We start from the raw sequence: 11,413 nt of genomic DNA on the forward strand, positions 1-11,413 counted from the left end.
TTTACTCTTCTTCAAATGACGTTCTCTTAGATTTTCTTGTGTTGTTCCTACTTTTAAAGATATAGAGCTCCGAATGAAAAAAAAAGTTTTTATCTCTTTGAAACTGCCGCCATTTTTTATTTCCCCTACCTATACTTGGCAGACTCATCAATTTTGGCTAGTAATTTTACATAGTTTTCATTAATGTAATCAAAAATTGGGGTGAGATAACTGCCTTTTTTCTCCTCTTGGGTTCTTGTACTATAAGAATCGACCATTCCATGTGATAAGAACTTCGTTGAATCATCGTTAATACTGGTAAGATTTAGGTTATCTATGACATTGTCATGTATAGACTGCATGAGATATGAATAGTTTTTGAATAACAACCCTCACTATGTTAACACCTTCAATATTAGTACTATATTGAAAAAAATTGAGACTGACATTCGTTTTTAGCACCTCAAGAGACCCTTTAATACGAATTTTCGAAAAAATCGGAAAACAAATTTTTTTAGTCCAACATTTTCGGCCTTTGATTCCTTTAAAAAAAAAATAGAAATAACTTCGATACTACTCTACGCCAATCTACACCAAACTTGGCAGTGGTTATGGGCTCTATAAACTGCACCAAAGGACACAAACCTGGTCTAATTAAACAAATTAGAACTGGAGATATAAAATATAAAACCCCCTTTTACATATAGATATAATATAATCCAATACATTATGACAACATAATATGATACTACCGCATTATACAAACGTACGATTATATATTCGTATGATACGATGAGTTATGCCCCCAATTATTTTAATCATTCTTAAAATTATATTTAACTTTAATCAAAACTGTTCTATAGGTATAACTTTGAAAATGAAACGTATTAGAGCAGTAAGATACCCGCTACACACAAAAAAAATTTCATTCATAAAAGGTCTTCTGTTCAGAAATTAGTAAAGAAGAACTATTTCTAGACCAAAGCTAGGTATTGATTAATTCAGGATAACGCTAAACCGGTCACCAATTAAAGGAAACCCATTTTATAGAGGCTGGATGTGCCCCTCAAGGTTTACCAAATGGTTGACCCAGGGCTAATATAAGAGATTATCTACTGCAGCCAGATCCGAACCCAAACCCGTGGTATATATAGTGCCCGACTTATTGACCAACCCCAATCCTTACATTGTCTACAATACTTATTCATATATTTTCAATTAATATAACTTCAAAATGGATAGGAAATAGAGGTTATATACAGAGACACTCATACGGCTTTTATGATTAATGTTCTGTTATCTTTCAAAATCAAGTATATTTGGTTGGAAAAAGAAATAATAGAATAGAAAAGGAGTATTGTTAAATAAATAAGAAAATGGCATAATAAACAATGAACCTATATTTATATATTATAATAATAATCATAATATGGCTAAAGGACGCAACCTTCCATCATAATACAATACAGTAGAAAGCTGCACTGCCTTATTGTTTCTTATCTTTTCTAGTATTGGTAAAAATTTAGAGATATATGCAAATTGACCTTTAGAACAAAACATATATCAACAGAAAATATAATGTATAGTAACCGAAGGAAGTATTTGAACACCTTGTCTTTTCTTTATATAATGAATTTAAATAATAATAAAATATTTTGAGGTTCCTTACTAAAAAGTACAATTAAAACTTGTTAAAAAACATTATAAATTCAATTAAAAATATTGATCATAATAAAAATTTATTTAAACATAATATAAATACAAGGGAAAAAGTATTTTCACATTGTTTGTTTACTTGCTCTTGTCTGTATGCTCGAGTATAATCCTATTCTTTTCTATCAGTATTATAAAATATTGGAATCTATTAAGTTCGTTTTAATTTAACCGATCCTAATGCCAAAAACAAGTGCTGCTACTCCCGAAAAAATTATATTATTTCGAAATCAAAGAAAATCGTATCGCGAAATAGCGGATTTGTTATGTCTTAATGTTTCTACTGTCAGATACGTAATTAAGAGATTTGAAGAAAGAGACACAACTGCAAATAACCGGTGCAAAGGTCGTCTAAAGAAGGTAAACGAGTGGATGAAAATAAAAAAAAAAATGAGGCGATAAAAAATCCAAAAGTTAGTGCAGGTGTCCTAATGAAATGTTGCTTTTTAAAAAGCTATATCTCGAAAACTATTTAACGTAAATAACTTTATTAGGGCTCATATTTTACCAAATTTACTCTTCTTTAAATGACATTCTCTTGGGTTTTCTTGTGTTGTAGCTACTTTTTAAGATATAAATAATGAAAAATTAGTTTTTTTTATCGCTTTGAAACAGCCACCATTTTGTATTCCCCTACCTATACTTGGCAGACTCATCAATTTTGACTATTAATTATACGTAGTTTTCATTAAAGCAATCAATAATTGGGGTGAGATAACTGGCTTTTTTCTTCTCTTGGGCTCTTGTACTATAGCTAATATGGACAAATCGACTTCTGGGGTCTGTGTGAGCACTAAAATTAGAAATGTATTAAATTCTGAGGGAATTTACAGTAGGTTTCCGAGAAAGAAACCTTATATCAGTGAAACCACCGCAAAAAAAGCTCTTATTTGCTAGGGATTGTATCAACTAGCCCATCAGTTTTGGGGAAAATATATTATTCTCTGATGAGAGTAAATTTAATCTTGTTTGGATCTGACGGTAGAAAGACTATAAGACTATATGGTGGAGGAAAAGTGTAGAATTCAGGAAGCAAAACGTCTCAGTTACTGTAAAACATGGAGCTGGGAGTGTAATGGTTTGGGGATGCGTAGATTATAATGGTGTATGGAATTTCGTGCCTATTAAAGGGATTTTAAATGCGAAAGGTTATGTCAACAGTTTGCGCCATAACCTGCCAGCCAGTTCTGTCATATTGTCTGTTAAGGATCGGTATGTTTTTATGCATCATGATGATCCGAAACATACAGCAAACAAAACTAAAGAGTGATTAATATTTAACATTCACCTACAACTTCATATCCCTCCACAGTCTCCTGACTTAAACATAAATGAAAGTTTGTGGCATATTTTAAATAAAAATGTTCGAAAACACCGAATGGGCACCAATTCTTATAGCACGAATGGGAACAAATTAACACGGATTTAATTAAAAACCTCGTCAACTCAATACCTAAAAGCGGTAATAGATGCCAACGGACCTCATAAAAAATATGAAATTAAAAAAAAAATAATAATAAAACTTAGGGTGTGCAAATACTTTTTTTCTGTGTTTTCGTAAGTTTGATGTTTTAGTTTGTTTTTTTTTATGAAAGAAGTTTTTCATTTGATTTTTATTTGTAGTTATTAAGTTAAAAATATAATTTTTATTTTTAAAGTAATAGATTTTTTTATTGCATAAATTGATAATTTAATAAAAAAAAGTGGTATGCATATACTTTTTTCGGTCACTGTAAGTAATAAATGCATATAACATTATATGAATTATAATCGACAACCATTATTGACAATTTCAAAGACCGTAAAATTGGTGTATTATTGTTGCTTTCAAGTATTTTTTTTCCTCGCCTCATCACGTAGCTGGTCAAAAAATGAGCTGGGGAATCGGGCGAAAAAAACTCATTGATGTTTAAATACACTGCCTCGTTTAAGCCGTTTAATTTTCCCCATATTTGAAGTAGTGGTGAAGTACAGCTCGTGCAAAAAATGTCACACCAGCTAATCGGTAATATTTGTCCTTTATTGTTTTTAATTCTTCTTCATCAAAAAATGAGCTGAAAGCCTCATGTTTGACCAGCTAATGTTTACTTTTTTCCTTTTTATAAGCAAGGTTCGGAAAAGGGGTGTTTAATTTGCAGGAGGGTAACAGAAATATAAAATTTTAATTTCAATTTTTCAAATCAGCTGAATGAACACTTCAATTTCATAATATTATATCTATTTGTCCATCTTTTAACATATTTAAAGCCTATAGATAGTTTTTCACTAAGAATCCAATAAATGAAACGATAGGGAGACGCGAAACAAACCGCTAGGTCCTCATGAGGACTATCCAAGCCCTGGAAGGAGAGTGGGACAACATGAACTTATAATTTCCAAAAAAATAATATGTTTAGTGCCCGACTGACTAAATGCAGTTATCAGAGCTAGAAGGGGAGTCACTGAATACAATTGGTAAACTGCATTTACATTTAACTTGTAATTTGTATGTAAAAATAAAAAAAATATTTTTGCATTATTTACCTTTTGTAAAATAACTATAACTGTAACTTTATATATTCTTTTCAATTTCTTGTGACTGGTATTTATTTCTTAAATAAATCAAATGGTATCCATTTTAAGTCTCAACACTCTTTATTAGGGGTATCCATGATCCCTATATTAACATGTTAAATGGAAAAACTGATGTTAAATAGAGAAATATTTCCTTCTTTTACCAAGTTAAAACGATATAACATGTAACATGGCTAAGAGTCTGTTAAATGGAGAATTACGTTACGAAACAGACCAGCTGAGCTTGTCACCGTTTTATTTGTTCCCGTGTTAGATTACTTACTGGTAGTTTTTTTTTGTCTTGTGTTTTGGGCTTTTTAAAAAATATAATCAATAGTCAAACTTTTACACTTCTACTTTTCACTTATTTTAGGCATGTTGTAATAAATTACAGTATTCAAAACTTAGAAGTAAACAATAACATGAAATTTTGGAAGGAAAGGTTAATAAACAAGTTGCTCAGAAAATCCGCTAGGAGCTCTTATGCATTTATCATTTAACATGACTTTAAATAGGGCTGCTCACAATGATATACTTATAACATTTAACCTGGTAAAACATTTTACATTTAATACAAAATCATGTGTTAAATGATAAAATGTCATACCAACATTCCAACGTTTTCGTCAAACCAATTGGGCCATCCTCAAGGACAATCTTAATATAAATTTACACCTCACATCCAATTATTTAAAATGTTTTGCAGAATATTCTTTAACATGAATTTTTAAACATTTTAATTTTAAATCAACTTACACACTGTAAACACGAGTTTGCTTGTTGCATAAAATGGTGTAAGTTGGTCTAAAATTAAAAGTTTTAAAAATTAATGAAATTGTGACAAAATATAGTAATTTGACTTGTAATTAATGACCTGGACAAATAGACATACAGACAATAGTCTGCAAAACATTTGTAAATAATTGAATGTGAGGTGTAAATTTATATTTAAGATTGTCCTTGAGGGTGGCCGAAACATTGGACTGTTGATAAAGAGTGAGAGGCTTAAGATGGATACCATTTGATTTATTTAAAGTATAACTGTAACTTTGTTTCCTTTTCTTATTAGACTTATTCTTTGTTTGTGATAATCCAAAACCAGAATATTCCATTCAACGTTTGTAATGTATTTTTCATGAAAATGATGTGATTCTTTAGACCATAGATTATATTACTATAGATTTTATTCTTGTTTCCAAAACGTTTCTTTTTCAACCTGTGAAAATATTTTTTCTTTTTTAATCATTGATTTAACTTTTAATTAAATTTATCTATGTTTTTAGTAAATATAATGTAATAAATAAATGAAAGATACTTTAAAATATTTCTTATTTCAATGGAAATTATTTCTATCTGATATTAAAGGCCGTTCAATTGTACATTGATACAATGAGTTATATCAAAATCGATAGAGCCGTTTACAGGAAACTGTAAAAATGTTTAAAATCTATTGTATAAATTGGAACTGCCTTGGTGTCGATATTAGCGAAAAAAAGTTGCTGTAACAAGGCAGAAATATAAACATAATTTCAATTTCGCACAATTTTTGTTTTTAATCTAGGTTGTTCACCATATAGCAATACTTCGTTATTTAGGCTCAAAATATCTTAACGCGTATATTTTCATTAAAATTACGATTCTAACTTTTTTACGATCGCAGTAATTCCACTTAAGTACAATATATTTCATATATTGGGAACGGAAAAAAAACAACATAATCCGAAAAGTAAATCTATTTAAAAAAGACAAAGATAAAAAAAATTAACTTAATTTACCAATAAATTGATTGGTCATAAGCCATATGTAATAGAAGAATCATGTCCATTTTTTTTATTTTTTAAATGGTAATAAACTGAGGTCAGGGTTGCGTACGTGCTTCCACTAGTACAGGCGAATATGAGTTCATTCATAGTCGAGTCAATTATGAGGTATTATGTAATCTTCATGATAGTATATTTTTTGTTAATATATATAAATTTCCTGTTTTCATAAATACAAAATGTACAATAATTACTAATTGCTTTGGGAGACACCCTTCTAATATACTATTTATACTACTTATGGTACTTATTTCATAACATTTATGTTTTACATTTGGTAAAAACGAACTGAAAGACAAAAAAAACACTTAACAATATAGATATAAAGTAGAATACATATAATCGATGAATTTTTAAAGTATTATATGCTTTCTTTTTTTATTTTTATACCTACCGGTTGTTGTTTTTGTATAATTCGATATTTTTGTCATTAATGGGTTTAAAGATAGGAAGAAATTATGGGTCAATTTATACACGTATTCATGAACCAAATCTATATTTAGCTATTATTGCATTTTAGTTATTCTAATGTAATATAGTTATTAACAATCTTAGGCATTTGTTTTCGAATTTTTGTAGTTGTTTTCATGTTGGTTGGGTTAGTGAACCTTCATATTGGGCATATGTTATGATAGTTCTTAGTACTGCTTTATAGAGTATCAATTTATTTATGATATTTATTAAAATATAAAAACAGTTTATACCTTATTTTCTTTGCATTTTTTTATTTATTTTGAATTGATATGGTGGTTGGATAACAGCTTGCTATCTCATGAGGCTCCTAAAAATTTAACTGTTTAGGCAAAAGGAACAGGAGTATCATTTAAATATATGGTCGATGGAACTATAGGCCTTCGTTTCGTAAAAATTATGGCTTCTGCTTTTTCAATAATTAGATATCAGTTTTAAGGTACTAAGGTGTTTTTTTTAAAGCTTCTTTTAGGCTATTAACATAATAATGATCCTTCCATTGTATCCCAATCCCTCCAATCCCACATCACCACCCTTGAAGAATGGTGCCAAAACTGGAGGATTAAAATAAATTCCAATAAATCCCACCAAATCACATTTACCCTTCGTCTTGTCCCACAGTATCTTTTAATAATACCCCACTTATTCCTGATGAGCAGATCCGTTACTTAGGACTAAATATGAACAAACGACTGACATGTAATCCTCATACAAGACTTCAAAGACAGGAAACTGCTCGTCGATTCCGACTATTACAACATTTACTAGACAAACGGTCCAACCTTCCAATCCATTCAATCCGATCCAAAAGACTGATCTACATGACTATTATAAGGCCTATCTGGACATACGGAATTGAGCTATGGGACTCCACTAAACCATCTAATTCCTCTCGAATCCAATCCTTACAGTCCAAATTCCTTAATGCTCCTTATTTTGTTACAAATCAAATCATCCATCAGGACCTCAAGGTCCCCTATGTTGCCGATTTGGGCCAGAACCAGATACCAATCCTTCCATAATAAACTTCCCAACCAACCAAACCAACTCGTTTCTAACCTGGTTTCTCCTTCACTACCTAATAATCCTCCTATTGTCTGAAAAGAAGATGCCCTCGAGATCTTTTCCTTTAGAAGTGTTTTTGGAGTTCTATCAATGGGTAGATTCTCCACATGTTTTTATCATGTCATAATATCACTTACAGCAAATTTAGTTGATGTGTATATATGTATACAGTTGTAAATAACAATAAATAAATTATAAAAAAAAAAGATTTATTAATTTGAAAATTACTAACTTTAGGTTGACAGTGGAGAATGTTTTTTATATTCCATTATATTTTAATATAAAACAAGGAGGTAAAAGAGATCTTTTAAAATAAATTATACTACTTCAACAAAAATAACTCACTATTTAGGAAAAAGTTACGGACTGCCCATCGGAGGTTCACATCTTGCAAAGCTTGACAGTGACACAGCTCCTCGGAATGTTTTATTCAACTCGAAACCGCTACAGTTCCGAACAGCAGGGCTACATTCTCTGACTGCCAGCAAAAAGAATAACGACCACTTTGGCTTTGACGAAAACTTATTTCCCGCACTGAATAAAAAAATCGTTGCCTGCCCTTATTCGTCGAGGCGAGACGATAAATCCTCAAGGGCGAAGAGGGAGGATAAATAAATGAATAAATATCCGGCGCAAGACGGAGACGTCTCCTCAGATATAAATCTAAACAGGGGTGATTTAGGAGGCTTCCCCCTTCGGTTACGGTATGGAAATTAAAAGTCACCCCCTCCTGAATATCCTATTTGATGAATTACTGACTGAAATTAATCAGCTCATCTCAGACCGGCTTAATGAAACACTTTCTTGCCAATTTGAGTTGAACAAGTTTTAAGTAAGTTTATTCCCAAGACGAGCTCAAACTGATGATTTTAATAAACAGATCAAACTCTTACTTACAATTTCTAATAGAGTAGGGTTCCGCCCATCCAGATCCGACGTACAGTAAAACATTAACAAATAGAAACTGGTTATTTCAAAGAAAATCCTATTCCCTGATGCATTAATAGATAAAATTGAACTCTTTAATTTAACTGGAGTACCAAACTTTATTTTATTTAGAATTTTTCACTCAATTAGTGGGTTTTCTTAACTTAAATTTTGTTTGGCCTCCTTCTAAATCAGCTTATACAAGGCCCATTTCTTTCTTAGGCCTTATCCCTTCAAGGACTCTTCCATTTCATTGTCATAAGTTTTTCTTAGCCTTACGAGAATTACGATATGTCTAACCCTAAGACTTCATAAATCGAAATTGAGGACTCTGAGGTCTAGAAACTCGAATTTTCGACGCAACTCATTTCTTAGTAAGATGAAGCCCAAGTTTGCATAATAATAGATTACAGCATGTTCTCTTTCTCATTCGGTGGCAACATCAAAAAATGAAACCGATTTTTTTTTAAAGCTATCCAGGATAAGAATAAATAATCCAGAGACGAGTTACACTCATCATTTATATATATATATATATATATATATATATTGTTAAGTTGGTTATGTTATGTCTAACTCATATTGATATAGCAGAAGGCCTCGACGATGCATGCTCAGATAGGTAAGGTAGTTGGTTGGGAGAAAAATAGACAAGATGAGTCTTACGGGAGCCAGCCTTAAGTCCTCGAAGAGTGATGATAACTTCGCTCTATAGGGTATTATCTTTGTAGGCGCGAAGGAGAAATGCAAGTCTAGACTGGGTGTCAGCTACCGGGCTATGAAGGAAGATAACTTCTTTCAACAGAGTCATATATCTGTAGGCAGGAAGGCGTATGTAAGTACGGACTGGGTGCCAGCCACCAGGCCTTACGAAAGGACTAAAGGTGTAGCAAAGGAATACTGAAGCTCTTAGGTCTCAGATAATCTCGATTTCGATTATTAAATTATTACTGGAAACGTAAGTAAAAGTCATTAAAAAGGTGAGATGTTTCAAAACACTAACAGAGGTAAGTCGGTGGATCGAGACGGAACCGAATTGGGTTTTAATGAATTCAACTGGAAATTAATACCCAAGTACGTTCCTACAGAGTGTAAATTAGGCCCTGTGTTTTAAAGCCCCAAAATTAACCGTTTTTGAGATAGCACACGGGTCAAAGTTCATTCTAAGCTTAGCTTCCATAGTGCCATGGGATACTTGTCACAAGTTGATTTGTTCTAACCCGTGTCTTAAAGGCTCGGCACGATATAGAAGGCGATCTGTTGCAGCGAGAAGAGGTACCGATCTGTCGGTGGCAAAGTTGTCAAACAGAACGCGGTCTCCCGCCGACGGTTAGCCTTTGTAGCGACCGACTTGTACAAAATCACAGATTCCCTGTGTGATCGCCTTTCCACTATCTACATCTTCGACTGAAATGACTTACCAAATTTATTGAAACTGAGCGAAAATACACGTACATGTATAGTTTCGGACATTATAAAAATGTGTTAAAGAAGGCTGTAGCGTTTGACTTTGACAAAGGGCAGCTCACTAGATTAAGCTTTTCGTTCGATTAGATTGGTCTTTTCTTTTTGTTTGCTGTCTTTCACAAAGTTATTAACAGCAAGAGATCTTCATCAAACGTGTTCAAAACACGTTCTCGACCGACCGCACAAGATATCGCGTTCTGGGTGGCGTCGCCTTATCGCTTCTCGGCGCGACAGACCGCTTTTGTGTTGCTAAAACTTTGTGGATATCTGAATTGTTAACTGTAAAACTTATGCTATATATTTCCAGTGGGGCAACATAATTACTTATTAAACATACTGTTTACTTAAGGATGGTCATTATAAAGTATGCAGCTTTACCAATTGTGTATGTTGAATAGTCTTTCTGAATTATATCACATTATTTGTAGGAATGGACAAGATAACGCTTATGTTTCGAATAAATAAAAGAAAAGAAGGAAAGATATCTAAAGCCAGAGTTTTCACAAAGGTAAACTAGTTACAATCCTATTCCTGTAGGAGTAAGGATTCAACCTTAGAACATAACATTTATAAATAACAACTGTAAACACATTTGCTAATAAAATATGTACATTTCATTATTAAATCTGTTTACCCACCTCATAGAAAACTCAAAGTGGATTTTTAGTAAATTCGTAATTAAAAAAAAAATATTATATTTCAAAAATTAAATCAAAGTAACATTAACCTCCTTTTAACTTTAAAATATATAGTTTCCTATACAACACAGATTTTCTTGAAACGTTACTTTTTCAATTCCATTAAGGTACTTTAGTTTTTGTTCCCAATAAACTGATACAAAATCATGTAACAAAGGGGCCTAAAGCAAAAAGGAGGCATCTCCATGCTACAAAAGTTTGATTTCTTTTTTTTTTATTCATTTAAATTTACAGTCGTATTTAATATAAATGTAAATGTGATGTGAGCTATATTACAATGCCATGATAGTTTTGTAGAGAATCTACCCATTAGTAAAACTCCAATAATATTTATAGAGGGGAAAGTATCAATGCCACCTTCTGTTCAAACCCCTAGCAGGATTATCAGGTATTAAAAAGGAAGGTTGAAAAAAAGTGGATTCTGTTGGTTAGGGAGTTTATCATAGAAGGATTGATAAATATCTTCCCAGCAAATGGTTCTGGTCACATCGACAATATATGAAATATTGAGGTCGCTATGGATATTTATATTTGTGACAAAGTAAGGAACATTCAGGATTGCGTGGATTGGCCAGGAGAGGAATTCGATATTTTAGTGAAATCCAATCTATAAGTGCAGAAAGGCCTTATTATAGTCATGGAAATGATTCTTTTGCTGTTAATTGAATGTTCAGACCATTCATCAAGTAGGTGTCATTCCATTGAGAAATTAAAAAATCT

Source organism: Halyomorpha halys, unplaced genomic scaffold (genome assembly GCF_000696795.3).
Source record: "Halyomorpha halys isolate HHAL.00 unplaced genomic scaffold, Hhal_1.1 Scaffold33.1, whole genome shotgun sequence".
Classification (NCBI taxonomy): Eukaryota; Metazoa; Arthropoda; class Insecta; order Hemiptera; family Pentatomidae; genus Halyomorpha; species Halyomorpha halys.